This window comes from Notolepis coatsorum (assembly GCF_963971535.1).
Source record: "Notolepis coatsorum genome assembly, chromosome: 1".
Taxonomy (NCBI): Eukaryota; Metazoa; Chordata; class Actinopteri; order Aulopiformes; family Paralepididae; genus Notolepis; species Notolepis coatsorum.
In genome coordinates this window covers 140,173,776-140,190,928 of record NC_140165.1, presented here as the reverse complement: position 1 = coordinate 140,190,928, position 17,153 = coordinate 140,173,776, and positions in this window count along the sequence as shown.

Here is a 17,153-nt window from a genome sequence, read left to right as displayed (position 1 = left end):
AATACCCTATAAATGATGATTTTGTATAGATTTAGCTCATCACAATCTAATTTAATGCCTTGAGTTTAAATAGATCATAACATATTTCTTAGTAAATATCTATGTCTGAATACTTAATTGTTTTGTTAAATAGTTTTTCTTGTTGTGGGACCGCACTTTGAACTAATTTGGTAGAATGCCCCATATAAGTATAATTATGGGTTATATGCAGGTGTATAAGTAAGTATATAGACAGGGATTATATGCAGGTATATTCAGACGCGGTATTAACGCGTTATCGCTAGATTCTATTAACGTCACTTTTTTTTTTACTAGACTTCACTCAGGTGTAATATTGATGCTCTCATTGATACTATGTTTGTTTCTGAAGTGTGTGTGTGTGTGTGTGTGTGTGTGTGTGTGTGTGTGTGTGTGTGTGTGTGTGTGTGTGTGTGTGTGTGTGTGTGTGTGTGTGTGTGTGTGTGTGTGTGTGTGTGAGATATAGAGAGAGAGAGTGGGGTGATAGAGATGAGGAAGGGGCAAGAGAGAAAGAGACCTGGGAGAGTGTGTGTGTGAGAGAGAGAGGGGGGGGGTGTGATTGATCAGCCCTTGTGTGGGTGAATGTAACAAGTTCCTAATGTTTTCTTTCCCCTATTATTTCATGCACACTTTATTCATTGTTTTAAATTATTATTTTCTTTTAAGTTATTTTGTGCATCACTCTGTTTTGAATTTGATTCAAATTTGCAATGCATGAGGGTCATCCTTTTGTGTTAAATGGCTGCATAAAGCAAGCATTTGTTGACTTGCATGTTGATAAGCGTATTAAAACTTGGAACTTGAAAAATATCCGTTTAAGGTAGAACAAAAAGAAAAGAAAAGAAAATGCGATTAATTTGCGATTAATCGCAAGTTAACTATGGACAATGCGATTAATCGAGTTAAATATTTTAATCGATTGACAGCACTAATATATATATATATATATATATATATAATATAAAAATAAATACATATATACATATTTACATATATACAAATATAAATGTAAATATATGGTACAGATGAAGCCCTTCAGAATCAGGTCCCCTCTGCTACTCCTATGTCACTCCTATGTCACTTTAGAACTAGCACTCAGGTGTTAATTTTCGGGGGCTGGTGGCCGTAAACAAAGGGAGGGTACTTAACTTAAGTGCTTCCCCAGGGAGGGGGTCGGGGGCTACTGCCCTCAGACCCCCAAGATAATTGTTATATGGGCAGTCTGACTTGGGGTACTGACCATATATTAGTGTTGCAATGCATGATAAATAAACAGTGAAAAAAGCTAAAAAATTGGATGGGGCTGGGACATTTGGGACGAATAAAAATGTAAGATGAAAATATCCCCAGCCTGTGGGAGGCAGTGGAGGTGTGAAATCTGGCCCGGTCCAGAACAATAGGAGTCACAAAATCAGTTTGGAGTGGAGTGGTGGAGTAGTGGTAGAGTAGCAGTAGATGCTTGACTTCTAAGGGCTTCATCTGTATACAGCACTGTTGTACATGCTATCATACAGAGTATAGGGGAAGACATACAGTAACAGGGTAACAGGGCCGCCCTAGGGTGTAGGCAATGGAGTCAGAGTTCAGAGAGATGACAGCTGTGGGAAAGAAGCTGTTCCTGAGTCTGCTTGACTTGGAGCAGAGAATAGCAGACAATAACACCTGTGGTGCTTCTGATAAAGATGGTAGATTTCACAAGGTAAAAAGTCTTACTCTATAGTCTATACATACATGAATAGTTTATTATATTTATATATACCTTTTTCATATTACTAATATAATGTAAATTCAGTATTGACATGTATTACAGTACAGTATATATATATATATATTTGTATGTACTGATATATTTGTTCACCAATAGTTTCCATGTGTAAGTCAAAGGATTTATGGGCTTTTGCTCTATAAAATCGTGTTTTGAGCAGTGGAGAATGGACCGTACCAATGGAGAAATTCCAAATAAAGTAAAATCTGTGAATGGCATAAGATTGCTTACATTGCTTGTCCACACTGTGTATGGTCATATCTGTCTATATGCACGGTTCTCGCATGAAACCAATCATCCACAATTAAGTGTATGATTTAGCATATAATGTAAATGTGTAGTGTAATGCAATGTAAATAAATTCCAATAGAAATACAGGCAAGGAATCACAGAAAACAGATTAGGACTTCCGGTTTGATGACAGTATGTGACGGTCATATCTGTCACAAGCTCCGCTCCATTTTTTGTTAATTTAGCTTAAATACCTACTTTATACAACACCAATGTGTTTAAACCTCGACTTATATATTAACTAAGACCTTCAACTAACTATATCAACAGTGAAACGCAGCATGCAACCAAAGAAAGATAGCTCAAAAAGACGTGAAGCAAATTCTCCAACGGCAGTCGGCGCGGTGACACGTTCAGGGAAGGGAAGAGCGGACACTATGGAGAATAAAAAACCTGACAATAGCATGGATCCTAACATTCAAACGACCTCAGCAGAAACAGTCATGGAGAGTATTCCACCCGACTTCAATACGCAGATGACAGATATGATGAAAATCCTAACCGACAAGGTTACTGAGATGGCTAAAGCTGTGGATAGAGTCGAGGCTAATGCAAACGCATTTAAGATAGCCATAGAGACTAAACTTGAGGATATCAAGACACAGATTGTAGCACAATCCGACCGCATAACGGCGGTTGCAAATACTGGGATCGAATACTCACGGAAGCAAGAGGAGAAGAATAAGGAACTATCTGAAGATATCGCCGAAGTATCAAAGGAAATGCAACTGGAAAACAAACAGCTCCGGCAGTTGATCCAAGACAACAAAGAGGAAAACTTGCTCCATCTGCTAGAAATAGAACGGCACGCCCGCAGATTCAATCTCCGTATAGTGGGTCTGGATGAATCAGTCGACTGCACAGATGGCAAGTTTGCTGCAGTATTATTCGAAATCCTAGGTTCTGAAATCCTATCTACAGAACCGATAGTGGACAAAGGCTACAGAATTGGATCTGAAAACTATAATAAAAACAACAAGGAAAGAGTGATAATTGCTAGTCTACGGGGAAACTGCAACAAGAGACACGATTATCAGGGAATCACGCAAGAGATGGGGAAAACTGATGTACAAAGGAAAAAGAGTGTGGTTTTATGAAGATATGTGCAAACAAGCCATAACTCTGCGGGCCCACTACAAGGTTGTAGTAAACCAGCTATTTGAGAAAGGTCTACACCCCATCCTACGGTACCCTGCGAATCTTTCCATAGTGGAAGGAGAAGGAAAGAGATTCGTGCTACGTTCGCTTAAGGCGGCAGAAGAATACATGAAGAAGATACAAAGTGGATGACAAGATTCATCTTTCACGGATAACTCTACAATTGCATGGACATCAAAAAACGGCAACATACAAACTTTTGACAACATTGAGAAATAAGTAATTTGATATAAAACGCTAAACACCATATAAATATAGATTCACGGTAATATGCAGATCTTGATTTGATACCGACCATTTTGGAACATTCTAGATTTTTATACTCTATTTTTCTTACATGAAGGCTATGAGTCATAACGGAATATTCTGGAATACACTGGATGGTTATTGTTTTAGGGCACGAGAATGTTCTGGAACATTAAAGCATCAAACTGCAAGTAACGAGCGGCTGACAGCACTATGGAATACAATACCTTTTTCAAGGATGGCCCCGTGAAATAACAATGATATGAGTCTTGGTCATGAAATAGACGTGAAGAACAACGACCACCATAACAGATTAATGATCACGCATGACGGTGGACGATCTGCATACAAGTATTTAAAATCTCCTTGTTGTATAGATGTGTAAACATACAAAGGTATTTAAAAAATTAAGTAGATATTCCCGGATTAGATGGGTTTTCGATATCTAATTCTAAACAGCACTATTTCTTATTCTTTATTTCGTTATTCTGAAATGTTCTAACCAAAAATGTTTAATAGAAGGTTAAAAAAAAATAAAAAAAATAGGTTTAATTGAGTATACCAATCGAGGTATAATTTTCATTCTGTTATAATTACATTAAGGGGAGAGAGGCTTGGTCACAGGTGACATTCTATTAAATTAGAATTAAAGCATAGATCCTATGGTATACATAGGAAAGATTAGGATAAATTGCTCATCCTGGGCAGACCGGAGGTGCAGGAAAGGAAGAGGTTGTACGCGAAGGAGGTATCAAATAGGTACCTTGTACGACTCTGTAAGGGAGGGGGGTTCAGGTTTTTTTTTGTATATATGTATGTTTTTATGCTCGGCTCTCAACAGGACCTCAACAGTGGGATATAAATCCATTGTGAATTCGCACTCCAGAAATATTACCAACAAATACAAATCAATATGTATAGATTATGGCTAGTTTGAATATAATGATCTGGAACACTGGGGGAATAAATAATCAACATAAACGCAAAAGCGTGCTCACATTGATGAAAAACAAACAGGTTGATGTGGCTCTCTTAAGCGAAACACACATTTTAGTGGGAGACAAAGCTACGTTAGCGGACAACACATACCATAACATTAGTCACTCTTCCTTTGGAACGAGAACCCGTGGAGTTGCTATAGTCGTGAAACGGAAATTGAATATTGAATTGAAGGGAGTATGGTCTGATGCAGATGGTCGGATAACCATAGCTAAGATTATACACAAGAATAGGAAAATAGCGTTGGTAGCGGTATATGCCCCAAATCTATACGAAAATAATTTCTACACTGCACTCACTAGGGAAATGTTAAACCTTCCAGAATACTCATTTATAATTGGTGTGGATTTTAATGCCATTTGGGACCGTGGGTTGGATAAATCTAATCCCAACTTTTCCAACGAACAAAAAAAGTCATCTAATGCGTTAAAGGATTGGGCAAAGAATACAGGTGTAAACGATCTATGGCGATCACTCAACCCCACGACCCGGAAGTACTCTTGTCGATCAGCAAGACATAAAACACTATCCAGAATAGATTATGTTTTCGCAACACCGAGACTATTTGATAACTATGAAGTGGAGATGGTACCCAATGCATTATCAGATCACTGTTATTTACTCCTAAAAGGATCATTTGGTGTACTATCATCCCGAGCCCCAAGATGGCGCTTTAACACAACACTGCTGAATAACAAGGAATTCATTACACAACTCAAAGAAGCTCTTTCAGTATTCCTACCAGAGAATGTGAACTCGGTGCCGGACCCTAGAATATTATGGATGTCGGTAAAGGGAATGATCAAGGATTTCACGGATAGCTTTTCATCCAAAATACGCAAGAATCGATGCTCAAAACTGGCGGAATTAGAAACGCTCTACTCTACATTATTTACTTCTTTACAATATAACGACTCGGCTCGACTGGAATCTCAAGTTAATTTACTAAAAATAGAGATTAACGCCATTTACAGACAATAATCTGAAGTACAAATACGTAGGACAAGACAACAGCATTACTCTCAAGGTTCCAAACCAAGTCACCTACTAGCTACGCGATTAAGAGTTAATGCAAAATTTGCAGATATAACCTCTATTAAAGCACAACAAGGACTTGTAACAGACACCAAAGAAATAAACACGACATTCAAAGAATTCTACTCCAACTTGTATAAATCAGAAACGACCTTCGATCAAAACAAAATGGACACATATCTTAATCAAATTAACCTCCCCAAACTTTCAGAGGATGATGCTAAACAGTTAGAAACACCAATCACACTAGAGGAACTCAGGAAGGCCATATCCGAAATGCAAAGTGGTAGGGCTCCTGGAAGAGACGGTATCCCACCAGAAATGTACCTCTCATGTTGGGACATAATTGGACCCCTATTACTTAATATGATTTTATACTCAGTCAAGGAGGGGAACTTTCATAAGAACGACAATATTGCACTCATAGCAGTCCTTCTTAAAAAAGACAAAGACCCCACCGAGTGCGGTAGTTATAGACCCGTAAGCCTCCTCGGAACCGATATCAAACTGTTCTCTAAGGTATTAGCCATCAGACTTCAAAAGCATATGACGTCTTTAGCTCATCCGGATCAAACTGGCTTCATAAGAAACCGTTTGATCACTGACAACATAAGACGATTACTATACGTACTAGATGCCAGCAAGGACGACACCACACCCAAGGCGATGCTGTCCCTGGATGCAATGAAAGCTTTTGATAGGCTGGAATGGTCGTATCTATGGGCGGTATTAGAAAGGATGGGGTTAGGAAAAGGATTCATTGATATGATTAAAGTATTATACAAAGACCCATTGGCCATGATTACAACAGGTATAATCACCTCCGGAATATTTCCGGTATCACGCTCTTCTAGACAGGGTTGCCCTCTTAGTCCCGGACTATTCGATTTATCACTAGAACCTTTAGCACAATATATAAGACAATCCCAACTCATAGAACCAATCGTAATCAAGGGCACACAACACAAAATTAGTCTATATGCGGACGACGTAATACTGTTCATGCAAAACCCTAACACCGCAATGCCTTATCTTCTCAAGTTGATTAATGACTTTGGCGACCTATCAGGATTTAAAATAAACTGGCCAAAATCGACTTTCCTTCCACTGAACGCCCCTGCAGAGAATACAAGTCTTCCAGGGGAAATACCAATGGTTAAACACTTTAGATGCTTGGGAGTTGAAATATTCCCTACCATAAGCCAAACGGTGAAACACAATTACACAGAAATCCAAAATAAAATAAAATGCGACCTTGACAGGTGGTCAAAACTTAAAAACTCAGTACAGGCACGGGTTTCAATAGTTAAGATGGATGTCTTACCTAGAATCAACTTCATCAGCTCAATGCTTCCGTTACCCTCTCCAGATGGTTACTGGAAAAAATTACACTCTTCTGCATATACATTTATTTGGAATAACAAACCACCACGTATAAAAAGATCCACCGCACAGAGAAACAAAGCCGACGGAGGGATGGCAATCCCACATTTTTTCCACTATTTTAAGGCGTACACTTTAAGACCACTGACAACCTGGTTTGAACCCCAAGCATCAGTATCCTGGAGAAATTTAAAAGTAAATATAGTAGCACCACAGAGACTGCAGGACATAGTATACACCAAAATATCAATTAAGCAATGCGAACTGAAATTTGGCCCCATAATTACACATGCAATCCGGATATGGCATGAAACTAATCCACATAAATGGCATAATCATACTCCCTTATTCAATAACAATGCACTCCTGATTAGAAAACGACCTATAAGATTCCCTAGATGGGAAAAGCAAGGCATACATACATTAGGAGATGTTTTCAACAAACAGGGTATTTGTAGCTATGATGAAATAGAAAAAAAGTTTAATCTCACCGGTTCCACATTTCTTTTTTACGCACAATTATTGTTATGTTTGAAGACTCACAGTGTTCCATTAAAGACACCAATTGCACACCACAGATACCACAAATTTTTCTATGAAAGAGAGACATCGAGAGGTTTTGTATCAGATTTTTATCATCAATTACTAACGGCTTCGTATGAAACCCTCCACCTAGACTCTGTTTGGAGGAGGGATATACCAGACCTAGAATTTTTTTTTGATTGGCAAGAAGCCTGGGCAAATGTCGACTTGCATCAAGGAACACGGACCATCAACAAATCAATCTTAACTATATTCATAGGACATACTTGACTCCTATAAGACTGAACAGAATGGGTCTTAAACAAGACTCCAAATGCTCCTTATGTACAAATGGGGACGAGGGGACATTTATGCACATGTATTGGGACTGCCCACCAGTTAAGATATTCTGGGAAGAAGTGACCCAGCAATTATCAAATCTCTTAATTCTGAATATACCTGTACACCCCTCTATATTACTGCTGAATGATGTTTTTGAATATGCAGTACCTATACAACAAAAGAGATTGGTTTTAGCTGGTATTACAGTGGCTAAAAAACTGATAGCATCACGATGGTTTCAACCGGAAAAAAATTTGCCGAAAGGTCTGGATTCTTACATATCTCGATGTGATTTATCTAGAAATATCTACAGCAAGAATTTTGGGTCTCAATGAATCCAAATTGACAATGTGGTTAGAAGTGGTGGAGAGAATAAAAGCTAGCATTTAATGGTAGTGTTTGGTTAGGAGCGAAGGATAATGGATGGATTATCCATGGGGGGGTCCAGGGCGGGGGGTGCGAGCAGGAGCATATGTGTGTAGGGGAATAGATAGCAGGTATTAGGGGTATATTTTGTATAAGACATTTATCCAAACGATGAGTTAACTGATGTACACTGTTTTACAATGCTTGTATATCTAATCGTGTGTTGTCATGTTTGTTTATGTGTTTGTTTAAAAAATAATAAAAAAATAAAATACAAAAAAAAAGAAAACAGATTAGAAAAAAGTAGATAATTCTAAAACCAGACAATGCTATTTCGATACCATACAGTAAAAACAGACCGTGCCCCCTCATTTCTTTTTTATCTTAATTTTAGGACGCTTTTTTTGGAATTGCCTTTTTTTAAGACGTCATACTGAAAATACTGGTCTGTTTCAGTCCAATGTTTACAAACATTACAAATGTAAACAAACCATTTACAGCTAAAACTCCTGTTCAGCGAGTAAAAAAAACAAAATAAAAATGTCTTCTGTCAAATAATTGACTAAAAACAATGGCAGAAGCAGAGCTATAATACATATCTGCCTTCAGGAGGCATATACAGAGTACAGTCACACGTCTATGGTTCCATTATTGGCACCTCGGTTACAGCCTAATCACTGTCAAAAGACCTGTGGGATATCAATAACCTGCCTTGGCTGACTCCGGTAAAGACCACCTCAACAGACCAATGACCCAATCAGGGAGAGGGATGTGTGTGTGTGTGTGGGTGGGGGGCATGTGTCCAGGCCATCTGATGTGACACCTGGGAACAAGTGACGCCCACAGGATCATAGCTCTCTCTCTTCCCCCACAGAGATGGTATACAATCATCACAGCGCTACTGGGAAAAGATATGGGCCTATTGATTCCTACAGCGGCATTTCCGGTAATTCATGACCTGTACCACAGACTGGGAGAGCTCCACCTCCGATGGGGTTGAATTTATGGGTCTCGGGCAGAGTGCTGAAACTAACTGAGGCTTGTGATTGACTTTGAGGTGGTGATTCAAGGAGAATAGGAAAAGTCCAGATAGGAAAGGGAGTTATGTTCCTGACTTTGATAGCAGCAAGGGACGAAAAATACAACATGAAGTGATATACATTAATCATTTGTGTGTCGGATATACTGTATATTTTGAAAGGAAGGAAGGGCCTGCCCTATTAACACATTGACCGCCAGCACCAGGGAGCGCTGATACCCCATTCATCGCCAGGTCTTTATTCAATGGATATAGTTTTAGACTGTGACATTTGCGAGTGCTTAAAATATATCTTATATTATATCTATGGGTCTAATAACGCTGTCGGGTCTCAATGAGTTGCTTCTAGTCAACATGCCCGTTTTTTCATCGGTACATTTCCGTTTTATACCGCTTTGAATAGAGTATGGTTTGGGTGTTTTTCAGTAATTCCAGGAAAAAGGCGTTTTACTGTAATCCAGTCATCACGTTGTAATTTTTCGGCTGATTTTCTAATCATCCTGAAACGCTAGATTATCATTAGTATGTCTCCTCGTCCATACATGAAATGACCGTCGTAGCGGGGCGCTCGCCCCCCCCACCCCCCCCCCCCCCACCACAGCCAACGGTAAACAGCCATACACAGTCCACACATATAGCTGTGATCGCGGTCGAAATAAATGTCAGATCAACGACCAAATTTATATATAATCTTCTTACCTTGTATCTGATGTAATGCAAAAGAGATAATCCAAATATCTGATCGCAATTCCAAATAATGCTCATGGAGGTCCGCACCACACTACCGACCGTTTCACAATGATGGGCGGGCGGAGTTACTGCTCGATGCCACCGTTGTATAGAACTGGTTTGCCCGAGTATTTAAACCCTGCCCACCCGGCTCAGATCGCCTCCTAAAACACACCAACCCATTTTTAATGAGATGCAATAGCTCCGCCTGGCAGTAGATGGCGGTGTTGACCGTCTGCGAGCTCAGACAGGCTCTGAAGAGGATACCAGAGGCTGCAGCTATGAATTATGAATAGATATAGCGAATAAATGAAATAACGATCCCAAAAACGAGTTAACTCGTTTCTGGCACTCAACGCATGGCGGCCAATAATGAGTTAACTCGTTTATGGCGCAGAATGTGTTAAAGAAATCCTTTACTATTTGCATATTTCCTGATACAATCCAAAAGGATTCTGAAACTTCTGTAGGACTATCTGATACTTAACGAGAGAGAGAAAGAGAGAGATAGAGAGACACACACACAATCAAACATGCTTCTGGGTAATCCAACAAGCAATCACTCGTTTTCTTTAAGTATCTGAAATCTGATTACACTTTTTAATCTGATTACACTGGTCCTTTCATAGTCCTTTCAGAGTCCTTTCAGGGTCCAGTCAGGGCCCTTTCAGAGTCCTTTCATAGTCCTTTCAGAGTCCTTTCATAGTCCTTTCAAAGTCCTTTCAGAGTCCTTTCAGGGTCCTTTCATAGTCCTTTCATAGTCCTTTCATAGTCCTTTCAGGGTCCTTTCAGATCCTTTCATATTAATAATAATAATAATAATAATAATAATAATAATAATAATAATAATAATAACTTCATTTTATATAGCGCCTTTCAAGAGACCCAAGGTCGCTTTACATAGGGGGGGGGGGGGGGATAACAAAGTAACAGACAGTGGACAGACACAACATACATGTACATATAAAGTGATATTCCTTTCATAGTCCTTTCAGAGTCCTTTCAGAGTCCTTTCAGAGTCATTTCAGAGTCCTTTCAGAGTAATTTCAGGGTTAGGAAAGACATTATGTAATTGGGAGATTGTTTTTCGCTTATTGCGCCGTTTAATTGAATTACGGCCCGCAGCTGCAGCCAACCTGAACTCCTTTAGTATGTTATATAGCTGGAGGTGCATGTACAGTAGAATGTCTTCCTGAACTCCTTTAGTATGTTCAGTTCTATAGCTGGAGGTGCATGTACAGAATGTTCTTCCTTAAACTTTCCAAATAAGACCTTCAAAATCGAACAACCTAGACGTTTGGAACAGTCTTGCATCTATACACTATTGTACAAAAGTACTGCAGTACAATGAGCAATATAAAGCAGAACTCCACTTCAACTCATGCAATGAGTGCCTTGGCTAAGCTTGCTGGCGTGATAGCTACAGTCTCAGAGGGCGACATTAACGAGGCCGGAGAACTCCCAATCAATAAAAACGACCTGGAGGAACTACTCAATAGACAACGTGATCGTTTCAAGTCCGACATAGCAAGCTTGATACAACAATCAACAGAAGCTCTGAAAAGGTTGGTGGACTCACTGGGAAAACAAATTACAACTTTCAACAACCGGCTTAATAACACAGACGTGCTGGTGGGAGAGAACTTTGAAAAACTCACAGAGATGGAAACCACTGTTAAAGGGCTACAGTCCACAACCATGATGCAGAGTGGATGATCTCGAGAACAGATCCAGGCGTTCCAATTTGAGAATTGTTAATATACCCGAAGGAAGCCAAAAGGGCAAAGACCCAGCGGCGTTTATCTCCGAAATGCTGATGGCAATGGCTGGACCTGAAGTTTCAACAACCCCCCGGAGATAGAGCGGGCCCACCGTTCCTATGGACCAAAACCGGGTGAGAACAGTGAGGGGAAACCCAGAGTCTTCATCATTAAAGGACGACTCCACTTTTTTTGGAAATTAGCTTATTTAACATCTTCCCTGGAGTTAGACAAGAAGATGCATACCTTTTTTGTCTCTGTGCGTGCATTTTAGCTTTGGGAATAGACGCTCCGTTAGCATAGCTTAGCTTCATCACTGGAAGTGGGGGAGGACAGTAGCCTTACAGTGCCTTACAGTGTATTGCAAGGTCTGACATTGACCAAACTTGATATGCATGACCTTGGTGGGCTCTAGGTCAACTCCTGAAAAGGGGGTCAATGTCAGACTTTGCAATCAAAGTTAGGGGGCTAATAACCCTTGCCATAATTTCAGTGCGCCCCCTAACTTTTGATTGCAAGGTCTGACATTGACCCCCTTTTCAGGAGTTGACCTAGAGCCCACCAAGGTCATGCATATCAAGTTTGGTCAATGTCAGACCTTGCAATACACTGTAAGGCACTGTAAGGCTACTGTCATGCAGGACCGACAGCTTTTTTTTTGGCCACGCAGGACCGACAGAGGAGAGAGGGTGAAACGGGAGGAGAAGAGGGGAAGACATGCGGCATATGGCCATCGGGTCTGGGAAATTAACCCGGGGCGACCACTTTGCGACTCAGCACGCTATGTGGTGTGCTACTGGAGCGCCCTTCTACGACCAACATGTCACTCCCACTGACTAGTGAAAGTTGAGTTGGACAGATTTAATCCAACATCACCTGGATTGAGAGCGCATTAACGGCATCAGACATCCACAGACGGACAATCAGTGGTAGCTAATGACTCTCCGACTTTATATGTAAATGGGTAGCCTAGTCTTAATTTCCCCTTTTGTTTCTTTCTTTCTCTATGTTTTTCTTATTTATTCTACCTTTATTGAATGTATGCGTTTGGTAGCTGAAACGTGGTACCTCCTATCTGAAGATTTGCGGGGGTCTGGCGTTTCAGCCAATTGGAGAGGTATGTGTGTGTGTGTGTGTGTGGGTGCCCGTATGTGCGTGCGCGCATCCATGTGTGTGAGTGGGTTTGTCTGTGGGTACCTTCATTGAATGTATGCGTTGATGGCTGGGACGCGGGGCCTCCTACCTGCATTTGCAGGAGGGGGGTCTATAGTGTTTCACCCAATTGATGTGTGTGGGTGAGAGTGTGTGTGTCTTTAAAGCTCTCGAGACTTGAGGAGCTCTATCATATGGTAAAAGGATAAGTTCACTATCATTTTAAAATATAAAAGCATAAGGGGAATCCCTCAATTAAAATTGGCGTTTACCTTTGCTCCCTTGTAAAGAGGGGCCGCTTGCGCCGGGCCCCAATAGCATAAAACTGCAGTGCCGCAGCCCCATACATATGAGGGGCCTGTACTGTGCGTTGGGGGCCTGTACTGTGCGTTGGGGGCCTGTACTGTGCGGTGCACTACTGCGCATGCGAGAAACAAAGTAAAGTAATTCTAATCTAGTCTAAGGGTTAACATTAGGCCCTCATCCAGAAGAGGTTAAAGTGCCACTTGCAGGTTAAACCCTACTCTTTAATTATGGGTAGTTTACATCATTGGTATCTAATTTCATTATTTATTTTTTTCCATTTGACGTTAGAAATTCCACTCAGAAAGGGTTAAAAATGTCCATGCACGAATAACATGTATGGAGCCAATCAAAAAGCTTATCAGACGCTATCAGTGCCGTGACGTCACTGCAGGTAACTTTTCCCTACTTCTCATCCACTACAATGGAGTTTGACGAGTGCAGAAAGCCATTTCCTTGATCCAAATGGACGCCTTACAAGACGAAAATGGGTTTAATCGTTGGAGAGACTTTGATGGACCAGGTACTACTGCATTTTAATGTCATAAAAAAAGAACTACATTTACCACTAGGCAGCCTGTTGTTCAGTACAGCAGCGCTATTGGCTGTCGCCTTATCCCCGTCACGGGTCATAGTACCAAGCTAGCTAGCTAACGTTAACGTTAGCATTATGTCTACTGTCGTGAACCATTTTAAATTTAAGTTTCGGGAACGAGTAAAATGTGCAGGTCCTCTTCTCAGAACTGTGGGGCAAAGCACTGCACGCATCATGCCGGCTAGCAAGCTACACGTCACGGCATGTTGATACGATAGTAGCCCTTTTCGTGACTGATGCACTCGGTGCATCACAGTCACGAAACGGGCTACCACGATAGCTAGCAGAATACTTTGTTTGTGAGGACAAAGGTATACAGGAGTTAGGAGTTTCGAGAATGCCGGCTAGCAAGCTAGCTACTAACGTTATATACACAATATGTACAACGACACAATGATTTACATTAGTATTTACAAATATGCTAACGTGGTTGTGGCTTTTACAAATAGTGGTTAGCTTTAGAGATAAATGGCTATGATACGCACAGTACAGGCCCCTCCTATGTATGGGGCTGCGGCACTGCAGTTATATAGCATACTGGCCAATCGCGTCTCGCTCTTCGCCATACCGATATATACCTCATCTCCAGTACCTACTGTACTTCATTAACGAAAACAATGCACCCATGCACTTGACCAGGCCCCGCCCCAGTGTCCCCTATAAAACACCGGACATGGTCGTACTCGCCCTTCCTCTTTTTTTCGTTTCCATCATGGACGTTGCAGTGCATTCCATGAACTAGCTGTTATGAAATGCAGAGAGAAATTGATCAATGTTGGGTTTTCGCCAGAGATTTGCCAGCCCCTGGAATCTTCTCGGCACGTTCCAACGGCGCGTCGGGCCTGTCCTGGGGTTTCCTCGTCTTCTGACAGCGGATCGAGGGACGTCGCACGGCGGCTAGCTGTCGTGGCTAGGTCGCGCCCAGGTAGGGCTTGCGCCACTAGGCATAACAATGCTGGCGTTAGTGATACTGCTCGTTGTCCCGTGAGACAACTGAGTTGTGTATTGGCGCAAGGGGCAGGATATCTGGGTAAACGTTGTCGTTTTCCCGGCTATCCTGGAGCGCGCTGCTAATGCTATGCTACGATGCTGGGTTACTGTTCTTTTCATTCCCCGCTGAGGGCTGTCTTTTTAAAAAAGGTCTTCCCTCCTCTTAACCATTCATGCTGACGGTCAATCGGTGTCTACTGTTGGGAGTTTTGACGGGGGCTTGTTTACCTTTTTCATGGGTGAATGGGCTGTGCTTTTTGTGAATCTATGAATGGTGTGCGGGACTGGTGTTTCTCTGGTCTGCATCCCCTTAACATTGTGTGTATGGGCTAGCCCATTCTGCAGTGTGTCGGTGGAGTTTTAGTTAATTTATTCATTTACCCCTTCATGGGTGCACACCACAGTGGAGGTTGCTGGTTGCAACCACCACTGGTGCTCCGTGCTTGTGAAGCAGGTGGCATCAGTCCTTTGCCTCTGGCATGTTGGAACAGTGCCCCGCCCGGCCGACGCCATGAGGTGAGTCGGCCTGGTGGGTGGCTGGTGGGCTGTTAAGCCTATACCGCCACGGTATAGAATTAGCAGCGATTAGTAACATTGTTCGAATTGCTGTTTTTTCTGTAAAAAATGGTGTCGGGTGGCAGGGCCTTGAAGGCCAGCCGACGTCGAAACATCGCGCGAGGTTTTGACGTTATTAGCTTTGACCTAGCCGCAAGCTATAACCGCAGGGAGGGCTAGGATGCTGTCAACGCTTGTTTACAGACATCTTGGTTGGATTAGTCTCCCTTTGAGGGGGTGAGAAGTTTTCCCTCCTCAGGGCTCCCCTCTCCGCAGAGGGACTTTGGTATTTCCGCAGGAGCGTGGGCGGTATTTGACATAGGCCCCACACCGCCTCACACCGCGCAGCTAGAGGTGAGAGCACGGCCTCGCCAGCGGCTGTAGCGAGGCCCTCAACCAGCGGCCATGTTTCCCCCCCGCCTGAGGTACCCTGGGCACAACGTCAACAGGTGACCGCAAGGCCGACAGCCTTGGCGGCCGAGGGATCGGCTACATTAGATGAGCACGCCCTAAAAAACCGTCGCCGTCTAGCTGTGTGCAGCTCGCTCTCCGGTCACTCCCCCCCCCAACACCAGCGGGATAAGGGCTCTGATTTGTTTCCTTTGGTTGCGGGTTGCGTGTCTTCAATGAAGCACAAGCGGCCCCACGTTTCGCTTCTCATGGGGACAGGGGCTGACACCCAGTTGATGGCTGAAACTGGGTCTGTCCGTGAGAATGTTGTGCTGTCAAGCGGCTCCCACGCCACACATTCTGCATCTGTGTTTGGTTGAGCCTGGTGTTATGTCTGTCAACTACAAAGGTTGTGAGCAGGGGGGCTCGAGACCTCTTGAGGCAAACAGTGTGGGTTCCCCCGACCTCGCCTTCGCCAGGCCGGGTATCACGTTAGTGCCTCCCACTCCCGGAAGACCGGCAGTGGTCTGGCAGGCGCGCGTGATTTGGGTGGTAGTAATATCACTGCAGGGCTACGGTGTGTAGGAACCCACCCTATCGGGCAGTGTGGGGGCCTCACACCTTGCATGTCCAGCTGTAGAACAATTCCTCAGCTGTCCATGCTGGAGGGGTGTTCAGTGGGGGAGCTTTTGTCACTTAGTATGATGTCAGCTTCTCCCGTATCAAACCGGCCCTTTCTTTCGGGGTCCCCCCTTGGGTGTGATTGCCTCGCGTGGCGTTTCCTCCCGGTATTCTCTGGTGCCCGAGAAATCGGGAGGGGGGGTGTCAGACCCATGCTGGACCTGTCCCATGGAAGGTTCAGCATTTTGGACCGTCTCCCGCCTGTTGAACGCTGTCAGGTGGGGGCCTGGTTCTCCTCCATAGACCTGTAGGATGCGTATTTGCATCCCCGATCTTCCATCCTAGGGCTTACCTACGCTTCCTTAACAGGGTTTAGCGTATGAGTACCAGAGGCTGCCGTTCGTCTATTCTCTGGCTCCCCGCATCTTCACCAAGTGTGTGGAGACCGCACTGAGGCCCTCACCAGCGGAGTCCCCATGGGCAGCAGGCTGTCACACGTCACAGTCTTCACCGACGCCTCCCTCACTGGGGAGGGGACGCGTTAGGCCAATGCAGTAGGGGGCAGCTGGCAAGACCATGCTGCCCGGTCTGCGCTACAATGAATGTGTTGGAATTGACGGCAGTCCTTCTGGTCCTCAAACGGTGTTTTGATCAGGATGGACAACACGACGTCAGCGTCGTATATCGACAGACAGGGAGGAGTACGCTCCCCCCATCTGCACCGGGCGGCGGTCGGCTGGCTATGGGCGTTTCTCCATCTGCGCAGCCTGAGGGCTCTCCACATCCCCGGCAGGGTGAATGTGGGTGCAGGTGTGATGTTGCGGAGCGGCCCTCACCCTGACAAGTGGGGATTACGTCCGGACATCATACGTCTGGGACCGATTCCGTGGCCGT